This window comes from Bombina bombina, chromosome 3 (genome assembly GCF_027579735.1).
Source record: "Bombina bombina isolate aBomBom1 chromosome 3, aBomBom1.pri, whole genome shotgun sequence".
Lineage (NCBI taxonomy): Eukaryota > Metazoa > Chordata > Amphibia > Anura > Bombinatoridae > Bombina > Bombina bombina.
In genome coordinates, this window is record NC_069501.1 from 1,222,745,345 (window position 1) to 1,222,766,835 (window position 21,491).

The window sequence follows — 21,491 nt, forward strand, 5'->3', positions numbered from 1 at the left end:
TCAACTGGAAATCTATGTAGCAGCCCCTGGGATTATCATCACAGCAGCTAGGTGCCGTCACTGAGCCAGCATCTCTCCTAGGATTCCAAGCTTTTGGGAGTGACAAGAAAACCGCTATCCGCTCATTGTGGATGGATAGGAGCCCAGTAAAAGCAAGTACTTTCTTTTGTTATACAGTGACCCTAACATAAGGCATTATTCATCTTAGCCCTAGGGGCGGAGCGGTGTCACCGATATATGTACAAATTCTGGTGTACTCTCTTCTTACAGTTAGTTTTAAACTATCCATCTGCTGGCCCTATAAAATCGTGTTAAGGAAATGGTAAAACCAGCATAGATCCCTTAAAAGAGTTTTGCTCCACAGAAGGGAAGTGACTGGGGTCTCTATGGATGATATTGCAGGTGTTTGACTGGGACATTAACACCTATATGTTGACTGTATAAGCCCCAATTTAAAAGAAGGGGAAAGAGAAAGAAAGAAAAAGGGGTTTGATCTATATTGTCTTCCCTGGACACCGGGCGAAACTCTGTCTGTATAAGGAAAGGGGGAAGAAACATCACTAATTGATATAACGAGAGATTACTCTATGTTTCTCCCTATAATTAAGCTGGATATTTTCTGTCCTAGTAATGAGAATGGCATGTAACTATTAGAGAGTCAAAAATTGAGATAGAATTAGGCATATTTATATTGTTACTATATAGGCCTAATCCTCTGGGGATCAACCTTTGGGCGGATCACCTTACTGATGCCTTGTTCATGGTAAAGCAGCATAGGCTGGTTTGGGTGATATCTATCTCATTGAAAATACAGGAATGCTGTTGCTGAGATTCACATAATCATTGGTATTACATCCCCCTACAGGGAGTTTTTAGTACCCATCCCCTAGCTGTGTGAAAATACTTTATAGAATTTACTAGCTTAGACAGATTCTTTTTTAGAGCATCTCTTTATATAGAGGGAACTATACAGTTATTATTTAGAACAGTGGTATTGGTTCAAGCAAGGGGTGTATATAGGTATATGCTGAAAGTATGGAACTTAGGGCCTGATTCTAACTGTTTCACAGGAGATATTATAGGGCATACTTAAATACTCATCATACAGGCCTAAACTCACTGGGGTCTGAACATTTTTGCGGACCATTCACTTCACCCTCTTCACAAGTGAAGAGTATCACATTACTGGTTTCTTCATAGTATTTCACGTTTGAGCATTTTCTACACTTGTGTTGGTGTATCTATATACCCTTATTTATATATACAGATATATTCTGCATTGCTATTTTTTTTTTTGCACGTTTTCACCTGTATTTTTAAATGAACAATTTTTTTCCCCACTATATGGTAGAGATGTACTCCTCTGCTACTCATCTAGTTTAAATTTTCCCCAACACCTTCTTCCTTTTTATTTTTTTTGTCACTATAACCTTATTATATGGAAAAATTTGTTACACAGATTAAATCTTCATCATCAAAAATGCCTGTAAAAGGTAAAGACAAAAAAACTAAGTTGCCTGAATCTAATTTAGATATCACGGGTGATTCTATGGCTAATAATAATTAGATAATTAGACCCTGATTGTTCAATTATCAGAACTTTTCTCCCCCCAATTTGACATGATAAAAAAAGAATTAGGTACAATCTCTTCAGAATGCTAGAAGCTGATTACAGAATTTCTGAACTAGAGGACCAGGTTAGTACCCAAGGTAATATTATTGACAAGCAAGATTCTAAAATTAATAATTTTCAATTGCGTCTTGACGGTCTTGAGGATCGTTCAAGACGCAATAATATTAGAATTGTCGGTCTCCCTGAATTAGCCGAATATGAAGACTTGATAAAGTTCACCTCACTGGTGTTGCCCCAGGCTCTTGGCTTCCCACAGCTGGCGTTGCCAATCGCCATTGAGAGAGCCCATAGAATGGGCCCTAAGAAATTTCACTCTGAAGGCCCTGCTAGGAACAGAATGTGTATCTTCTGTCTTAAATTTCCAGGATAAAATTGAGATAATTAAATTATTTTAAAAAAGTAATCCTTATATTCGGGAATAGCAAAATCTTACTATTCCAGGATTTTTCAACTGAAACCTCACTAAAGAGGAAGACAATGGTACCCTTCTGTACCCAACTTATAAACAAAGGAATAAGTGCAAGGATGGTTTAGCCAGCTCAAATTATAGTGGAGTACAGTGGGTCTAGATTAGTCTTCTCTGAGGTTGGAGCGGTAAAAGAATTTCTGGAAGGCAAGTGAGATATTTCTCTTTTCTCTGCTTTCCAGATGGTTACTAGTCAGAATGTTTCTCGAAACTGATATATATTGTCCCCTATGGGGCTCTAAATTCATGGGTAGTGTTACTTATATTACTTTCTTATTAAGATATGATGTTAATGGTGTGTCCTTTTCCCTTTTATTGGATAAGGGTGTCTCCTCTATCGTTTGGGTTCTTTTTCTTTTTTTTTTCTTTTTTTTCTTGTGTTCCCCCAGGGTCCGCGAGTTTGGAATTTTTTTTTAGGGGACTTTAGTGGATATTAAAATTCTATCTTGGAATGTAGGAGGGATTGCCTCTCCTATGAAGCGTAAATTGATCATTAAATTACTTGCTAAAGATAAACCAGATATTGCCTTTATACAGACTCATCTTAAAGAGCAGGAAGTCATTAAGCTTAAGACAAAATGGGTAGGTGAGGTAATTGCCTCCTCAACTAGAAGGAGAAAATGTGGCGTAGCTATTTTGATTAATAAATCTCTCGATTATAAGATATTACGTGTGGAGACGGATTCTGCTGCTAGGTTTATACTATTACAAATTCTTATAAATAATACCAAATTCATTCTTTGCAATGTGTATGGCCCAAATAAATTCAGCAGCGAGTTCTGGGAGAATATCAAGGTTAAACTTTTTCCTCATATTAAAGAGAACCTTATACTTGGCGGAGATTTTAATATGACTATGGGGCCCATTTATCAACCTCCGAACGGAGCTTGTGGGCCCGTCTTCAGACTCGCCAGAAACACCGGTTATGAAGCAGCGGTCTAAAGAACGCTGCTCCATAACCCTGTCCACCTGCTCTAAAGAGGCGGACAGGAATCGCCGGAAATCAACCCGATCGAGTACGATCGGGTTGATTGACACCTCCCTGCTGGGGCGGCGTTGCACCAACAGCTCTTGTGAGCTGCTGGTGCAATGTTAAATGCGGAGAGCGTATTACTCTCCGCATTCAGCAAGGTCTTGCGGACCTGATCCGCACTGTTGGATCAGGTCTGCAAGACCTTTGATAAATAGGCCCCTATATGTCCAAAAATAGATAGATTTTCACATAAAAATGTTCCAGAGACTAAGAGAAGCTCAAAATACTTCTATAGGTTCTGCCAGAAATTACAGGTTATTGACATTTGGCGTAGATTAAACCCTGATACATTGTGTTTTACATGTGAGTCTAAAGCGCATAGGAAATTCTCTCGGTTAGATTTGTTTTTAATTTCTGAATCATTATCGTAAAACAGAGGCAGGAATAGGCGAGATTTTGATCTCGGACTACTCGATTATATCTTTAGTTTTAAACTGTCAGCATAGGTTCAAATCAAAAGCCCCTATAATAATCCTAGGTTTTAATGTTGAATAAAACAGATATGGAAGGATTATTGCACTCGTAATATTTCTTATCTTCACAAGATAGAAACCTTTTGGGAGGTATTAAAAGCTGTTTTACGAGGGGAAATTAAGACATTCCTTGATGTTCGAAATAAGAAACAACGGACCCGGGATATACAACTAACCAACCAAGTTTAAAATGCTTATAAAAATTACTATAGAGTTTGTTCAATACTTAATTGGAACAAGTATATTGATTTAAGGAAGGAAATAGACATATTTCTATCGCAAAAACATCAAGAAGAAGAGACTAAAATGAATTTATATTTCAGGAGCTTTCATGGTAGCTCAGCCAAAAATCTTGCTAGACTGGTCAAAGCGAGGAAAAAGAAGAATTTCATACCTATCATACAGGAGGGAAGTATGCGTTATATGGATACAGAGGAGATATGTGGAGTTTTTTTTAAATATTATCAGCAATTATATACTGCAGGTGATCTCAACTCCACTAATCAAGAGAATTTTTGGGCTAAGATTATCTTACCCAAGATACAGAAAGAGGAGTTAGAATTTCTTAATGCTCCGATTATAGCAGAAGAAATTGGTAAAGCAATAGATTTAGCTAAACTTAATAAATCAGCTAGCCCAGATGGGTTTCCAGCTGAATTTTATAAAAGCCTAGCTGAAGAGGTAATTCCAGTATTAGAAAAATTGTATAATAGCTACTATGTATCTGATAATCCAATCTCAGATTTTTTGCAGCAGCTAACATTTCATTAATTATGAAAAATGGTAAGAACCCAGAAGATCCAGCCTCATATAGGCCCATCTCAGCAATCAATGCTGACTATAAAATTCTAGCATCGATTATAGCTCGAAGATTGGTTTACTGTTTGGATAAACATATTCATCCTTCCTGACCAGGCCGGATTTATGACAGCTCGGAACCCCCGCTAAAAATGTGCAGAAACTAATTACCTTGGTTGATTATATCTGGAATAGTGATCAATTTAAAGATAAAAGTGACTTAAAAGATATAGCCATTCTTACTTTAGATGCCGTCAAAGCTTTTGACAGCATTTCTTGGACACATCTCTTCCTAACACTTGCGAAATTTGGCTTTTCAAATAATTTTGTTCATTTTATCTGGAAAATGTATCTGAATCCAGTGTCATTCCTCCTTGTCAACCACACATTATCCCCTAAAATAATTCTTCAGAGGGGGACAAGACAGGACTGCCCCCTCTCACCTCTCTTGTTTAATATCGCTCTTGAACCGCTGGCAACAATGTTGAGAGAAATCCTGCCAGGGATTCCAGACGGTGTTCAAAAGTAAAAAATATTATTCTATGCTGATGATATCTTAATATTTCTACATAATACCAATGACACAATTCCTAAGGTAATAAGTAATTTAGAGGAATTTAGTTCCTTTGCGGGTTATAAAATTAATATGGAGAAGAGTGAACTTATGTGGCTAGTTAAACACGACATGGAACAACCTAATTCAATGTTTCGTATAGTTACAGCTATAAAATACTTAGGTCTTGAAATTCATAAAAATCCCAAAACATTGGTATTCAGCAAACTTTGGAGCTCTTTTTCAAAAGATTAAAGAAGACCTTGAGCTATGGGTAGCCTTTCCTTTATCTATTACAGCCTCTATTAATCTGATTAAAACTATAATTTTTCCCCGGATCTTATATCCTATGCAAAATCTGCCGTTAATCATTTTGAATAAAGATCTGTGTAAGCTGACTTCTTGGTCTTGTGATGGTGGCCAGATACCCTGTTTCGGTAAGCTGGAAAGAATCTCATTTGAAATTAATAAATAACTTCTACCTATCCCCCCTAAGGATGTCTAAATTCTATCCTAACAAAGTGGCTGATAGTGCTCGTTGCTCATATGGTAGAGCGGATCTTATGCATATGTTATGGTTCTGCCCAAAAATAAATCAACTCTGGCAGAAAATTCAGTACTGGTTTAATAGAGTTTATGATGGGGCTTACTCGTTCTCTCTGGAAGACATAGTACTCAACCCAGGACATATTCGAAAATACGAATTTTAAATACTATTATATTGATAGTAAGATACAATATCTTTAAATATTGGATCGCTAAGCGCCCTCCTAGCCTGGGGTTAATTCTTAAGGGAATACAAACTCAATTTATATATGAATTACATCAGGCTTCGGAGAAAAGAATTAAAAAGTTTCTGGTAGAGTGGGCACCTACTATTATGACAAACCCAATTCAACTACAGTGACAGATCCTGTCTCCATTTGTTTCATCCATTAGCTTTGCTGAATTAGTTTTGTTACAGGTTTTCCCTTGTTCTTGGATCAGAAATTATAGAGATATCCACTAAGATTTAAAGCCAGGAGCTCTTGATTATATTATAGATTTTTTTCCTTTTTTTTTTTTTTTCTCTCTGTCTCTCTTTTCTTCCTTTTTTACTTTTTGGTCTTTCTCTCTCAGTCTTAATTTTAATTTTAGGTGTATAGGATAAAAATGAGCCATTTAAATTATCCAAGGTCTTTCTTTTCTCAGGATGGAAACATATTTAATTGTTTTGCCTTTATCTTTTTTACTGTATGGTTAAGGTATCTTGAACCTATTTGTTTTATTTTTTTCGTGTATGCATTGATACTTTGGCCTCTAGTTATCAAGCCGTCGACTTTCTTGCATTCCACGGCACCAATACGCTCGTCTAAGATAGCCTAACATCGACGCCGCAGACCTGAATACGTTCGCTAAAATTATCAAGAAAGCTGTCAAAAAGCTGCGCACCAAGTACGGAGCGATGAGCAGCGGACTGTTGTTAACTAACAGTCATCGATCTCGCTGCTCTTTGGCTTTTTCATAGCTTTCTTGCTATACTGTCACTAAACACCCACACTATACTATACTGTTTTACCCCCTAAACCGCTGCTCCTGGAGCCCCCGCAACTAAATAAAGTTATTAACCCCTAAACCGCCGCTCCCGGACCCCGCCGCAACTCGAATAAATGTATTAACCCCTAAACCGCCGCTCCCGGACCCCACCGCCACCTACATTATACCTATTAAAACCTAATCTGCCGCCCGCCACCACCTACATAAAGTTATTAACCCCAATCAGCCAATAGGATTGAGCTCGCATTCTATTGGCTGTTCCAATCAGCCAATAGAATGCAAGCTCAATCCTATTGGTTGATTGCATCAGCCAATAGGATTTTTCCTACCTTAATTCCGATTGACTGATAGAATTCTATCAGCCAATCGGAATTCAAGGGACACCATCTTGGATGACGTCATTTAAAGGAATATTCATTCGTCAGGTAGTCGTCGGTCTGGATGAATGCTCCGCGTCGGATGTCTTCAAGATGGACCCGCTCCGCTCCGGATGGATGAAGATAGAAGATGCCGTCTGGATAAAGATTTCTGCCTGTCTGGAGGACCTCTTCTGCCCGGTTGGATGAAGACTTCTGCCCATCTGGAGGACCTCTTCTGCCCGGTTGGATAAAGACTACGCCTGGCTTCGTTGAGGACTTAAGCCCGGTTGGGTGAAGACGTCTCAAGGTAGGGTGATCTTCAGGGGGTTAGTGTTAGTTTTTTTTAAGGGGGGTTTGGGTGGGTTTTAGAGTAGGGTTGGGTGTGTGGGTGGTGGGTTTTAATGTTGGGGGGGTATTGTAATTTTTTTTATAGGTAAAAGAGCTGATTACTTTGGGGCAATGCCCCGCAAAAGGCCCTTTTAAGGGCTATTTGTAATTTAGTATAGGGTAGGGATTTTTATTATTTTGGGGGGATTTTTTATTTTATTAGGGGGATTAGATTAGGTGTAATTAGTTTAAAATTCTTGTAATTATTTTTTTAATTTCTGTAATTTAGTGTTTTTTTGTACTTTAGATAATTTTATTTAATTGTATTTAATTTTATTTAATTGTAGTTAATTTATTTAATTATGTTAATTATAGTGTAGTGTTAGGTGTAATTGTAACGTAGGTTAGGTTTTATTTTACAGGTACTTTTGTCTTTATTTTAACTAGGAAGTTATTAAATAGTTAATAACTATTTAATAACTATTCTACCTAGTTAAAATAAATACAAAGTTGCCTGTAAAATAAAAATAAACCCTAAGCTATATACAATGTAACTATTAGTTATATTGTAGCTAGCTTAGGGTTTATTTTATAGGTAAGTATTTAGTTTTAAATAGGGATGATTTAGTTAACCTCTTAAGAACATATGACGGATTTTTTTCCGTCATAAAACAATTGAGCAAACTTAAAGCTGTGTCTTTAAAGGGTTAATTGTAGTAATATTTATTTAGAGTTATTTAAATTATATTTGTTTTTGGGTGTTAGGTTTAGGGTTAGACTTAGGTTTAGGGGTTAATATGTTTATTATAGTGGCGGCGGTGTAGGGGGGGCAGATTAGGGGTTAATAAATATAATGTAGGTGGCGGTGGGCTCTGGGAGTGGCAGTTTAGGGGTTAAACAATTTATTTAGTTGCAGCGGGGTCCGGGATCGGCAGGATAGGGGTTAATAACTTTATGTAAGTGGCGGCGGTATAGGGGGCGGCAGATTAGGTGTTAATAGGTATAATGTAGGTGGCGGCAGGGTCCGGGAGTGGCGGTTTAGGGGTTAATAATTTTAATGTAGGTGGCGGCGTTGTAGAGGGGGGGCAGATTAGGGGTGTTTAGACTCGGGGTACATGTTAGGGTGTTAGGTGTAGACTTTTACCATAGGAATCAATGGGATATCGGGCAGCAGCGAACATGAGCTTTCGCTGCTGTCAGACTCTCATTGATTCCTATGGTATCCGCCGCCTCCAGGATGGCAAATTGAAAACCAGGTACGCAGGGCCGGAATAGTGGCGAGCGTACCTGGTAGTTCTTTGATAACTTCCAAAAGTAGTCAGATTGTGCCGAACTTCCGTTCGGAACATCTGTAGTGACGTAACCATCAATCTGTGTCGGACTGAGTCCGGAGGATCGTATGTTACGTCACTATATTCTACTTTTGCCAGTCTGTAGGGTTTGATAACTACGGCAAATCAGGCTCGCCACAAATACGCTGCAGAATTCCAGCGTATTTGCGGTTGACAGCTTGATAAATAGAGGCCTTTGAAGGTATATATATATATATCTGTTCATTAGAGTCCTTTGCAGTTAAGTAGATGAAAACCTTTAAAAACATATTTATGCAATATTCATATCTAATCAAGTGTTATACTGTGTATTACTGTAAATATTTCCAATTCCAATGTTCTGCAGATAGGGGAATATGTTCTAAGTATTTATAAATAGATATTCCTATATATAATCAGTGATGTGCAGCCATAGGAGGCAGATCAGGCAGTGCCTCACCTGTCCTATGAGTGTAATTAAACTTTTTTTAAATTATCTAAAAAAATAAATATTTTATTTTATTTATTCCAAATGACCCCCCCCTACCCTCACCCTCCACTGCTACCACTGCCAACATGCAATTAATTAATTGAAAATCCAAATGACATATTATTTGTGTTTTTATGCATTCTCAGTTCATATGTTTTCAACCACCATTTTTTTGTTATAAATATTAGGATGGAATCACCCTAATGTTCATTTATAAACTGTGCTTAAGTGTTTAAATATTTAAACATGTTAATTATAAAGGGCCAGATGATGAGTGGAGCGCTAACAGTTATGAGCAAGTAAAAAGGGGTTTATCGCTGGTGTTTGCACACCTCAGGTTTTTCGCTCGTATTACAAGTTGAAATTAAAGGCGATCGCTTGAGCGCAACTGAGTGAATGCTCGTCCGGATAGCGCATCCTCAGAGCTCTGGTTAACTGTTTTGTGAAACAAAAAAGTGTCATAAAACACATGAAAAATATCTTATAGAGTACAGTTACACTCATAACACTATCTGATAAAAAAAGATTTAAAAAGAATATTGCACAAAAAAGTTATAAGGGCTCAAAGATATGAGATTTTAGACGATAGAACAAAAAAGGCAGTCAAAGGGCTTTAACATAAACATACATTCATATACATGTATATACAGTATATATATATATGTATATATATATATATATATATATATATATATATATATATATATATATATATATATATATATTTATATCTGTGTACATATGTATGTATTTATATAAGTATATATGTATTTACAGACATATATACACATAAATTATTATTATCATTTATTTATATAGCGCCACCAAATTTCGTAGCACTGGGTACAGAGATAGGGGTATACAATGACAAGGATTTGTGATAAAATACAAAAAATAACAAAACTAAACAAATCTAGTACAGGAGGAAGAGGGCCCTGCTCCGGAGAGCTCACAGTTTACAGTTTTAGGGTGCAGAGACATAAGGTTGGGGGTATATATAAATACATATGTACACATATATAGACATATATAGACATATAATATATATATTGGAGCCCTTTATTTATCCAATATTCATATTTTATAAAGTGTTATACTGTATATTTACTGCAAATATTTCACATTTTAATGTTCTGTATATAGATATTCCTATATACAGTATATCTGTATATACTGTATCTATACCGATATATAATCATGTATATATATGTAGGTATAGATATATGTTGTACCAAAATACCATCAGATATTTATAGAAATATGTATTTATGAATAAATAGAACATATTCTTCTATGTCAAGAACATTGGAATGGGAAATATTCATATATGTAGCGCACTTGAGTTTGCGTGTGAGTAGGGTTTTGTCCCAGTTTTGTTGCTCCATTGACGTCTATGGGGGAATTACATTAAAGTGAATGTAAAGTTTGACGAATGTGTGCCCGGTTTTTAAAAACCCTATTAAAAACAGGTTCACTTTCATTCATCAAACTTTACATTTCACTGGTTTTGTTAAAATACTTACCTTTTATTCTTGAAAGCCACTTCAGCGCTTCCCCCACCCGTCACAAGCCTCTTCATACGTCAGCAATGATGAATCCGGCTTCCTCCAATCACGGCTTCCCCCCCCAGAGCAAACATTTCCGGAGGCCAAGCCGTGATTGGAGGAAACCGGATTAGTAATTTTTGACATACGAAGAGAAGCGCGGCAGGCCGGGGAAGCACAAAAGCGGCTTTCAAGAATAAAAGGTAAGTATTTAAACAAAACGAGTGAAATGTAAAGTTTGATGAATGAAAGTGCCCCTGTTTTTAATAGGATTTTTAAAAACCGGGCACACAGTTATCAAACTTAACATTTACTTTAACATATGTGCAATATTTTGAGCTTGGCTTTTTGCTTGCATCGGGTTAGTGCTCGTGCGAACAGTTTACTTTCAACTTGTAATATGAGCACTACCAAACTCATGCAAAACGCTTACTTCTAGCGGAGTTAGCGCATGAGCGCGAGCATTAAATACAGCTCCACTTGTAATCTAGCCCCAAATGGGTCAAAATTATATGACATAATTATTATTTATTACGTCATTGCATTTATTATACTACATCAATAGTTAAGCAAAATAAATTAAACACATTTAACTGAATAATGAGTTATTTAGATGCCATTTTTTACTTACTTTAACAGCGAATCTTATTATTTTGTCTTTGAAATCCCCCTTATAAAGTCTATGCTATCCCTGTTTATCATAGTTTTTAATGTATATTTTATATGTTTAACTAAATTTCCTGCTCGCCTGCCTACAGTTTCATTGACCAGGGAAATGCCCCGGATCTGGGACTGACCCAATCTGCCTACCAAAGCCCTGTTATGACTCGCCCACAAAACGCTGGTGGACTATGTTACCTTATATGGAGAATATAGATTTTACTGTTATATTGTTTACTAATTCAACTAACTGAAATGCCAGCTCTTCTAATGGATTACAAAGGCTTAGAAAAGCCAGCAATACACTGTGTTTTAACAGACATTCTGAATGACTATTATGGGGCAATAGCTTTAAAGATATTTCTGAAATGTAAGAAAGGAGTGGAGGTCTGGACAGTGCATTGTGTGACTAGTCAGCTGGCTGCACAGTGAAGTAATACAAAATATCTATTGAAATATTGCATGCTTACGTTTCAGCCTGATACAGAGGGTATAATGTCACCGGTGATTGTCAATAAAGGGCACCCACTGGAGATAGAGGGTCATACAAAGGGCTGGTCACAGTGCTTCAGTATCAGAAGAGAGAGAGCAGCACTCCTGAGATAGAACAAAAGCTAGAATAACTTCCATGCCTGTTCATTTCCATTGCAACTCAGAGTGCACGCTCTTTTAGCACACTATACCTTTTCACAGTGAAAAAATATCCTGTAGCATATCAGTCAGACCCTGCCTAATGACAGTCCAGCGCCAAAATACCAGGCACTTCTCCTCTGAACAAGAGAAACAACAACCCCAGACACTCGTTGTTCCCAGGTTGAGTGCTTCTCTCTTTTTATTTAAGCAAATTATGACACTTGAGGAAGTCTCCCTAAGTGTGATGCGGGAATCTAGACGTGGACCCATTGCTCAGTGTGCCTAGAGGGATATGGCTGCACCCCACGGAGGGGGCCCACACTGGGACGAAATTTACGTCTGGGGTTTTGCTGTTTTTCTCGTTTAGAGAGGGATTGCCTGGCATTTCGGGGCTGGACTGTACTGTGATGTCAGGATCAGACTGATATGCTTCAGGAAAGTTCTTCTCTGTGAAAGGCACATGTTGAGCAAAAAGAGGCTGCTTCTTGGGTTGGGTGGTAACTAGCCATAGAACAGGCTATTATCAGTGACGTGCAGAGGCTAGTGAGGCAGTGGCTTGGATACGCCTTCATTCTTTAGATATCCTTTGTTGAAGAAATAGCAATGCACATGGGTGAGCCAATCACATGAGGTATCTATGTGCAGCCACCAATCAGCAGCTACTGAGCATATTTAGATATGATTTTCAACAAAGGATATCAAAAGAATGAAGACAATTAGATATTAGATGTAAATTGGAAAGTTATTTAAATTGCATGTTCTTTCTAAATCATGAAAGAAAACATATGGGTTTCATGTCCCTTTAAATGGTGTCTTGGAAAACTGGTCAACTTAGTAAACATCTGATTTTAGTCTAAAGGATTGTAACAGAAACACTTGCCAGATAACAAAATGCTTGCTCTGATTATGAGATCTAGAAATCCATGCCCATTAAAATATGTTTAAAACATACTTTTTACTTTAATGCTGCAAATTATGCTTATAGATTCTTTCATTATTCAGTAAATATAAAAATGTCTTGATCCAGTGGCGGCTGGTGAAATTTAAAGATGGTGGGGCGCTTGACCCCACCCCTTTAAATAAAGCCACACCATCAGATGGCACTACCAATTCATTAATTAAATAAATAAAAGGTAGACAGAAACACATACACAGAGGGTTAGAGAGAGAAAGAGAGAGAAAGAGAGAGACACACACAGAGGGTTAGAGAGAGAGAGAGAGAGAGAGAGAGAGAGACACACACAGAGGGTTAGAGAGAGAGAGAAAGAGAGAGACACACAGAGGGTTAGAGAGAGATAGAGAGACACAGAGGGTTAGAGAGAGAGAGAGAAAAAGAGAGAGAGAGAGACACACACACAGAGGGTTAGAGAGAAAGAGAGAGAGAGAGACACAGAGGGTTAGAGAGAGAGAGAGAAAAAAAGAGAGAGAGAGAGACACACAGAGGGTTAGATAGAGAGAGAAAGAGAGAGACACACAGAGGGTTAGAGAGAAAGAGAGAGACACACACAGAGGGTTAGAGAGAGAGAGAAAGAGAGAGAGAGACACACAATCACACACAGAGGGTTAGAGAAAGAGAGAGAGACACAATCAAACACAGAGGGTTAGAGAGACACATAAGGGATGAGAGAGTCAGAGGGGGAGGAAGAGAGACAGAGAGACCATGGGGAGAACAACACATAAGGAGAGAGATGGATAGATAGATAGAGATGATAGATAGATAGATAGATAGATAGATAGATAGATAGATAGATAGATAGATAGAGAGAGACACACACAAGGGGGGAGGGAGAGAGACCACTGCATTTTTAAGTAATAAAACAGCAGAGCTACAGAGAGTTCAGAAAGTGAAGGCAAGCTGTTAAGTTAGTGGGTGTAAAGTTTGAGTAAACAAAATACAAAAACGACCCTGCTGTAAAAGAGTAAAAAAACACTAAACCACATTCATTAAATTATAATTTTCACTAACAGAATCCCTTTCAGTGAAATCTAAGGTTGTAGAACTTACTAAGATGTGGCTAAAACACTGCTCATTGACTGCATCTCTCTTCCTGATCTGCCTCTGTCTGTATTAAGGAAGTGACAGTGGCACATTCCACTGCACTTAGAGGGGAAGTACAGAACTCTCTTTTTCACTTTAGCAAAAGCTGGCAGCTTCACAGCACAGCAACAAAATAAATAAAAGTAGTTTTTTTCCGTTTTTGTTTTGTTTTATATGATTTAACATCCAGCCCCAACCCTAAGTTCCACTTACTAATGCCTCTCACTGGATTGGGTCAGCCCAAATAGGACTGCCTCAAATAAGCAATTAATGGGCCATCCAATGATCTTAACCACTGTCATCCAGTAGATGGCGCAGCATGTTGTGTAATGGTGGGCAGACCTGCTTGTGCCTCTCCATTGCACAACATGTATCTGTGAAGAAGAAAAAATGCTTGGGAAAATAATTGAAATTTTTTTATTTTATTTTTTTAAAGCCCATAGAAAAAAATATATTTTTGCCCATATGAGAGGTGAAGCACTGCCTCACCTGCCTCTAGTGACTGCACATCACTGGCTATTATGCTATTGTTCGTTCCCAAGTTGAGTGCTTCTCTCTTTTTATTTACACAGTGCTTCAGTGTTGGTGCAAAAATCTTGTGTGCCAACAATTTGCCTGTGAGAGACAAGCTAAAGTGATTCCAAGCTTTCAGTATACAGTAACTCTTCATAAAATGTGTATGTGCACAAAAGCCCAATTTTCATATAATATAATACTGAAACCTTTTCTCTTCTTTAAGATTGCATACTCGTACCTTGCAACATACTACACAGTGATTGCTTGATTAATGCTGTAGCTAATTTATATATGTTCCTAACTGGCCACAACTAAGGAGATAAGGCAAATTAGACGAGTTTTTTTAAGTGGTCTGTCCCTGCATTACAAAACAATGCAAGCATGCTAAGCAAGATCGTTTAAAACACCTAGAAAATGTTTTTTTGTTTTTTTTTGCTTGCAAATGTTTTGCATTATAGTACTTAACTGAAAATATATACTATTCATATCTTAAAATATGGATTACATTTAATTCCATAATAATAAACATAAACTTTCCAAATCCTATAGTATTCTACAGTGATTCACTTACAGTAGATCTGAGTTAATTCATGTGTTTAAGATTGCTTAGGAATTTCAAGATATTTATCTTAATAGAAATGTATGTGAAAGAATAAAAACATAAATCAATATCAAAGACTTTTGCTTTATAGTTATATCAATCCAATGCCTTATAGCCTAATAAACACCTAGATTACGAGTTTTGCGTTAACAGGGATGCGGTGCTAACGAGCAATTTACTCCAATACCAGCGCTGCTTAAGTCAGCGATGAGCTGGTGTAACGTGCTCATGCACGATTTCCCCATAGGAATCAACGGGGAGAGCCGGCTGAAAAAAGTCTAACACCTGCAAAAAAGCAGGTGTAGTGTCTACACCTAACACCCTAACATGAACCCTGAGTCTAAACACCCCTAATCTTACACTTATTAACCCCTAATCTGCCGCCCCCAACATTGCCGACACCTACATTATATTATTAACCCCTAATATGCCGCTACGGACACCGCTGCCACTATAATAAACATATTAACCCCTAAACCGCCACACTCCTGCATCACAAACACTAGTTAAATATTATTAACCCCTAATCTTCCATCCCTAACATCGCCGCCACCTACCTACATTTATTAACCCCTAATCTGCCGCCCCCAACGTTGCCGCCACTATATTAAAGTTATTAACCCCTAAATCTAAGACTAACCCTAACCCTAACACCCCCTAACTTAAATATAATTTAAATAAATCTAAATAAATATAACTAAATTATTCCTATTTAAAAATAAATACTTACCTATAAAATAAACCCTAAGATAGCTACAATATAACTAATAGTTACATTGTATCTAGCTTAGGGTTTATTTTTATTTTACAGGCAAGTTTGTATTTATTTTAACTAGGTAGAATAGTTACTAAATAGTTATTAACTATTTAATAACTTCCTAGTTAAAATAAATACAAAAGTACCTGGAAAATAAAACCTAACCTAAGTTACAATTACACCTAACACTACACTATAATTACATTAATTCCCTAAATTAAATACAATTAAATACAATTAAATTACAGAAAATAATAAACAAATTACAAGATTTTTAAACTAATTACACATAATCTAATCCCCCTAACAAAAAAAAATAATTAAAAAAATTAAAAAAAAAAGCCCTACCCTACACTAAATTACAAATAGCCCTTAAAATGGCCTTTTGCGGGGCATTGCCCCAAAGTAATCAGCTCTTTTACCTGTAAAAATTACAAATCCCCTCCAACATTAAAACCCACCACCCACACAACCAACCCTACTCTAAAACCCACCCAATACCGCCTTAAAAAAAACTAACACTAACCCCTTGAAGATCACCTTACCGGGAGAAGTCTTCACCCAACCGGGCCGAAGTCCTCAACGAATCCGGCAGAAGTGGTCCTCCAGACGGGCAGAAGTGGTCCTCCAGACGGGCACCAACACACATACGAATTCTTCAAGACATACCAAACACGGCTTAACGGCTATTTGCAATTGTATTACTGTATAACTGGTTATTTTCATATGTAGCGAACTCAGCCCAAAATTGTATAAATCTTCAGCATAAATGTTAAGCTCTGTATTTGCCTCTGTAGTATGTATATTCATATAGTATATTCAATGCTAGTGACGTACTGGTGGAGATAGACAAACAGATGTAGACTTAATGTTTCAGCTGTCACAAGATTTGGTAATGCTGCTATATATCAGAATACACAAAGATAATTTTGTACCTTGATCTTCTTATGGATACCAAAATTTTCGCCCCATACCGGAATGTAAAGAGATCCGTGATCTTCAAATTTTCTCTCCGGTCCTACACACCGCAGGAGTGGGGAGGCTGTATAGCAGATTCAGGGCAGTCTGCAAATTTCTACGCTGCTTCCAACTTTTTAGATGATTAAAAGTTGTATAACTACTACTATGCAGAATTTATAACTCAATATCAATGTGTGAATTGTTCCCCATAACGGAAAAAGCACAAGTGTGAAAAGATGTATAAAGAATGATAACTTTGATCCGATCCAACTCTGCATAGCAATCTTCTGTGTGAGCCAAGTTAGAACGCTGTGCACACCGGCAATCCAGCTCACTGATTGAAAGCCGCTCACGGCACCAGCTGGTTAGTGAATAACTTTAGAACAGTCCACATGCTTCCATACAGCGATTTCCCAAACGCTGAGTTATACAAAAAATGCAAAAAGGAGGTTGGAAGAAGGGAGGCTGCACTTTGGAGTTAAAAAGTAAAACAAACAAATTTTATTTCATAGTTTAAAAGCTGAATAGCAAGCACATTTTCACAGTGGAATTACCCTAGCACACAGGTATATGCTGTTCACCAACGCGTTTCCTGCTCAACACGAGCACTTCATCAGGGATAACAGCTGATTCCCTTACACACAATTTATAGCCATAGGCCTGTTAAAGGGAGAGTCAACCATAGAATTGTTATTGTTTTAAAAGATAGATAATCCCTTTATTACTCATTCCCCAGTTTTGCACAACCAACACAGTTATATTAATGTACTTTTTACCTTTGTGATTACCTTGTATCTAGGAACCTTCTTCCAGCCCCCTGATCACATGACTGTGACTGTTTATTATCTATTGTCTTAAATTTAGCATTGTGTTGTGCTAGATCTTAAAGGGACACTCAAGTCAAAATTAAACTTCATGAATCAGATAGAGCATGCAATTTAAAACAACTTTCCAATTTACTTCCATTAACAAAATGTGCACAGTCTTTTTATATTTACACTGTTTGAGTCACCAGCTCCTATTGAGCATGTGCAAGAATTCACAGCATATACGTATATGCATTTGTGATTGGCTGATGGCTGTCACATGATGCAGGGGGATTGGAAACAGACATAACTTTGCAATTTATTTTACAAATATCTACTACTCATTTGAAGTTCAGACTAAGTGCTATTGCATTATCTTATTATCATGCATTTCTTGATTATGCAAATCTACTGTATTGACTGGTCCTTTAAATAACTTTCTGTGCCTGAACACAGTGTTATCTATATAGCCCACGTGTACTTTCTGTCTCTTTGTGTTGAAAAGAGATTTAAAAAGAATGTGATAAGAGGCAGCCCTCAAAGGCTTAGAAATTAGCATATGAGCCTACCTATGTTTAGTTTAAACTAAGAATACCAAGAGAAAAAAGCAAATTTGATGATAAAAGTAAATTGGAAAGTCAATTCAAATTAAAACTCCTATCTGAATAATGAAAGTTTAATTTATACTTGACTGTCCCTTTAACTGTTAGTGTGCCATAACAATGGCTTAAAGTAAACAATTTGATATGTGAGGATATGATGTACACCTCTTGTGACCAACTAGCAACTTGCTCAGGCTATAAACATAAGATTGCAATATCAATATTAATAGCGGTAATATTTTAAAAAAAGAATAATAAGAAAAAATCTATTTACATTACAATTCAATACATTTTAAGCAATTCAAGGAAAAACAGAAGTGGTTAGCTTTACATGTAATTTTAGATCTATATATATAGCGCAAAAATTCCAGTGTACATTTAAGCAGGGAGAGCTAGCTAAATTTATACTGGTACTATACAGAGCTAAAATAGCAACAAATTGAAAATTCTTTTAATGTGGTCATCATATTTTAAATTCATTTATGAAACCTACACAAAACTTTAAGCCATAGGGAAGATGTTACACAAATTTAACTGTTTGTTATCATAATAGATGTATTCAAATAAATATACATATTAAGCCTAATAACTTAAATAGTTCTGAATTCTATAGAGAATTAATATTCTATATAGCTAAAGTTTGAAGTATTATGTCAAGGCTTATTATGAAGAAATACCACTCAAATTCATTTAGTGAGATATGTTACAACTCACTACAATTTTTTTTGTATCTTATATAAATATTTAATACAAAGATATAGAATGTTAAGAGGGGAAGATATTTAGGCAACTAAGTTGTTAACTATAGTTGTACATTTATCAGACACTAAAGATCTTAGAACTCAAATTAAGAAAAGAAATCAAATTTAGATTCAAACTTAGTTAAGTTTGAATCCAAATTTAATTACAGAGGACCCTATTTTTTCGATTTCAATATTATATTCCTGTGTATAATTGAAGATCCCAAATTTTGTTTCTTCCTTTGGGAAAGCCAGTTTCTAGCTTGTGAATCCAAAAAGCTTCTTTTCTGTTTAATTTTGCTAGTCTGTCGCCACCTACAATCTTTTTAGGAACCCTATTAATTGCTTGAAATTGAAAATAGGACAAAATCTGATTTAACATTGATTTGTTATAAGGAGACCCCTGTCTATGTGTGGCAAAATGTTTAGCTATAGGTGTCTTTGGCTCCAAGGCTTCTAATGATAATAAGTGCTCTCGTATGCGATCTTTGAAAGGTCTTATCGTTCTTCCTGTATATTGTTTTCCACAAAAATTACAAGTAACTAAGTATACTACATAATCAGATTGACAAGTGAGATGATGATATATTTTATATTTGTATTTGGTTACATTCGAGACAAAGATATCTCCCAGCTTCACATAATTACAGCTTTTGCAAGGCCTAGCTCCACATCTATAAGTGCCATTTCTAGATGTCAGCCAGTTTTCTGTTTTATGTCTTGATCGATTATAGGGTTCTGAAAAATTTCTGCTGAGCTGTTGGCCAATAGTTTTTGCCCTTCTTGAGACAAAGCTGACTCCATCTTTAGTCAGATTTGATAAAGAAGGTTCCTTTTCTAGAATGGGCAAATATCTTTTTTTATTATATTACATATTTTATTGTATTGATTATTATATTGAGTGGAAAAAACAAGTTTATTACCTACATTTACTTCTTTTCTCTTATCCTTTAATAGGGTTTCACGATCCATTAGTCTTACATTATTCTGTGTAGTTTCAAGAAGTTTTTTATTATATCCTCTATCTATGAGGCGTTTCTTAACCTTTTAACGCCGTTATGCCGTTCTATTCCGTCATAATTAGACTGGGCTTTAAAGCCGTTATGACGGAATAGAACGTCATAACAAACGGCTGTCCTGAAGCCTTCTGTGCTTCTAGGACTTGATCGCGGTCTGGAGGGCGTTCCTAGGGTTGTAGGGACGCCCCCCAGATGCGATCCAATAATTGAAATCTCGAGATCGTATGCATGATCGCGTAGTTTCAATTTGTCTACATCGGAACAGGTGTTCCGATGTAGGCACTTTAACCCTGTCACTAAAGGGTTAAGGAGATCTGCATGTTTGTTGTAATCATTCAAACTACTACAGTTTCTCCTAAGTCGGATAAACTGACCCTTTGGAATTGCACATTTTAAATGTTTAGGGTGATTTGATCCAGCTCTAAGGATGGTATTCCCTGCTATTTCTTTTCTGAAGGCTTCAAGGGATATGACTTTCTGTCTTTCATCAATCTTAATTTTAAGATCTAAAAAATTAATGTACTCTTTTGACCAGCTCGAAGTGAATTTCAAGTTCATACTGTTATCATTAAGTTATTTAACAAATTCTTCCATCTGCTCTACATTTCCTTGCCAGATTATTAACACATCGTCAATAAAACGAGTGTAAAATTTGACATTATTTTTATAATTGTTCAATTCTCCAAATATTTTAAATAATTCAAAATAGCCAAGGTAAATATTAGCATATGAGGGGGCGAATTTCGTCCCCATAGCTGTTCCTTTATGTTGTAAATATATTTTAATTTTGAACACAAAATAATTGTGAGTCAACAAAAAATTAACTACATCAACTAATTAGCTAATAAAAATAATATAAAAATTAGTGTAGAATTTTAGAAACTCCTCGAGAGCCAATAGACCTTGACTATGGGGGATGCATGAATATAATGAGACAACATCTATAGTAAGTAATAGGTATGACTCATCCCACTTAAATCCATCTAGTTTTCTCAATAGTTGTTTCGTGTCCCTTAAATATCCTGGCATTTTAGTGACAATGGGCTGAAGGAATCCATCAACCCACTCCCCTAGATTCTCCCCCAAGGTGTCTATGGTGGATATGATTGGCCTCCCTGGTTTTTTTGGGGGGTTTTTGTGTATTTTGGGTAAATGTTTAAAGGTTGACACTCCAGACGGGCAGAAGTGGTCCTCCAGATGGGCAGAAGTCTTCATCCAGACGGCATCTTCTATCTTCATCCATCCGGCGCAGAGCGGGTCCATCTTCAAGACATCCAACGCAGAGCATCTTCTTCTGACGATGGCTAACACTGAATGAAGGTTCCTTTAAATGACGTCATCCATGATGGCGTCCCTTCAATTCCGATTGGCTGATAGAATTCTATCAGCCAATCGGATTTAAGGTAGGAAAAATCCTATTGGCTGATGCAACAGCCAATAGGATTGAGCTGGCATTGTATTGGTTGATTGGAACAGCCAATAGAATGCCAGCTCAATCCTATTGGCTGATTGGATCAGCCAATAGGATTGAAGTTCAATCCTATTGGCTGATTGCATAAGCCAATAGGATTTTTTCTACCTTAATTCCGATTGGCTGATAGAATTCTATCAGCCAATTGGAATTGAAGGGAAGCCAT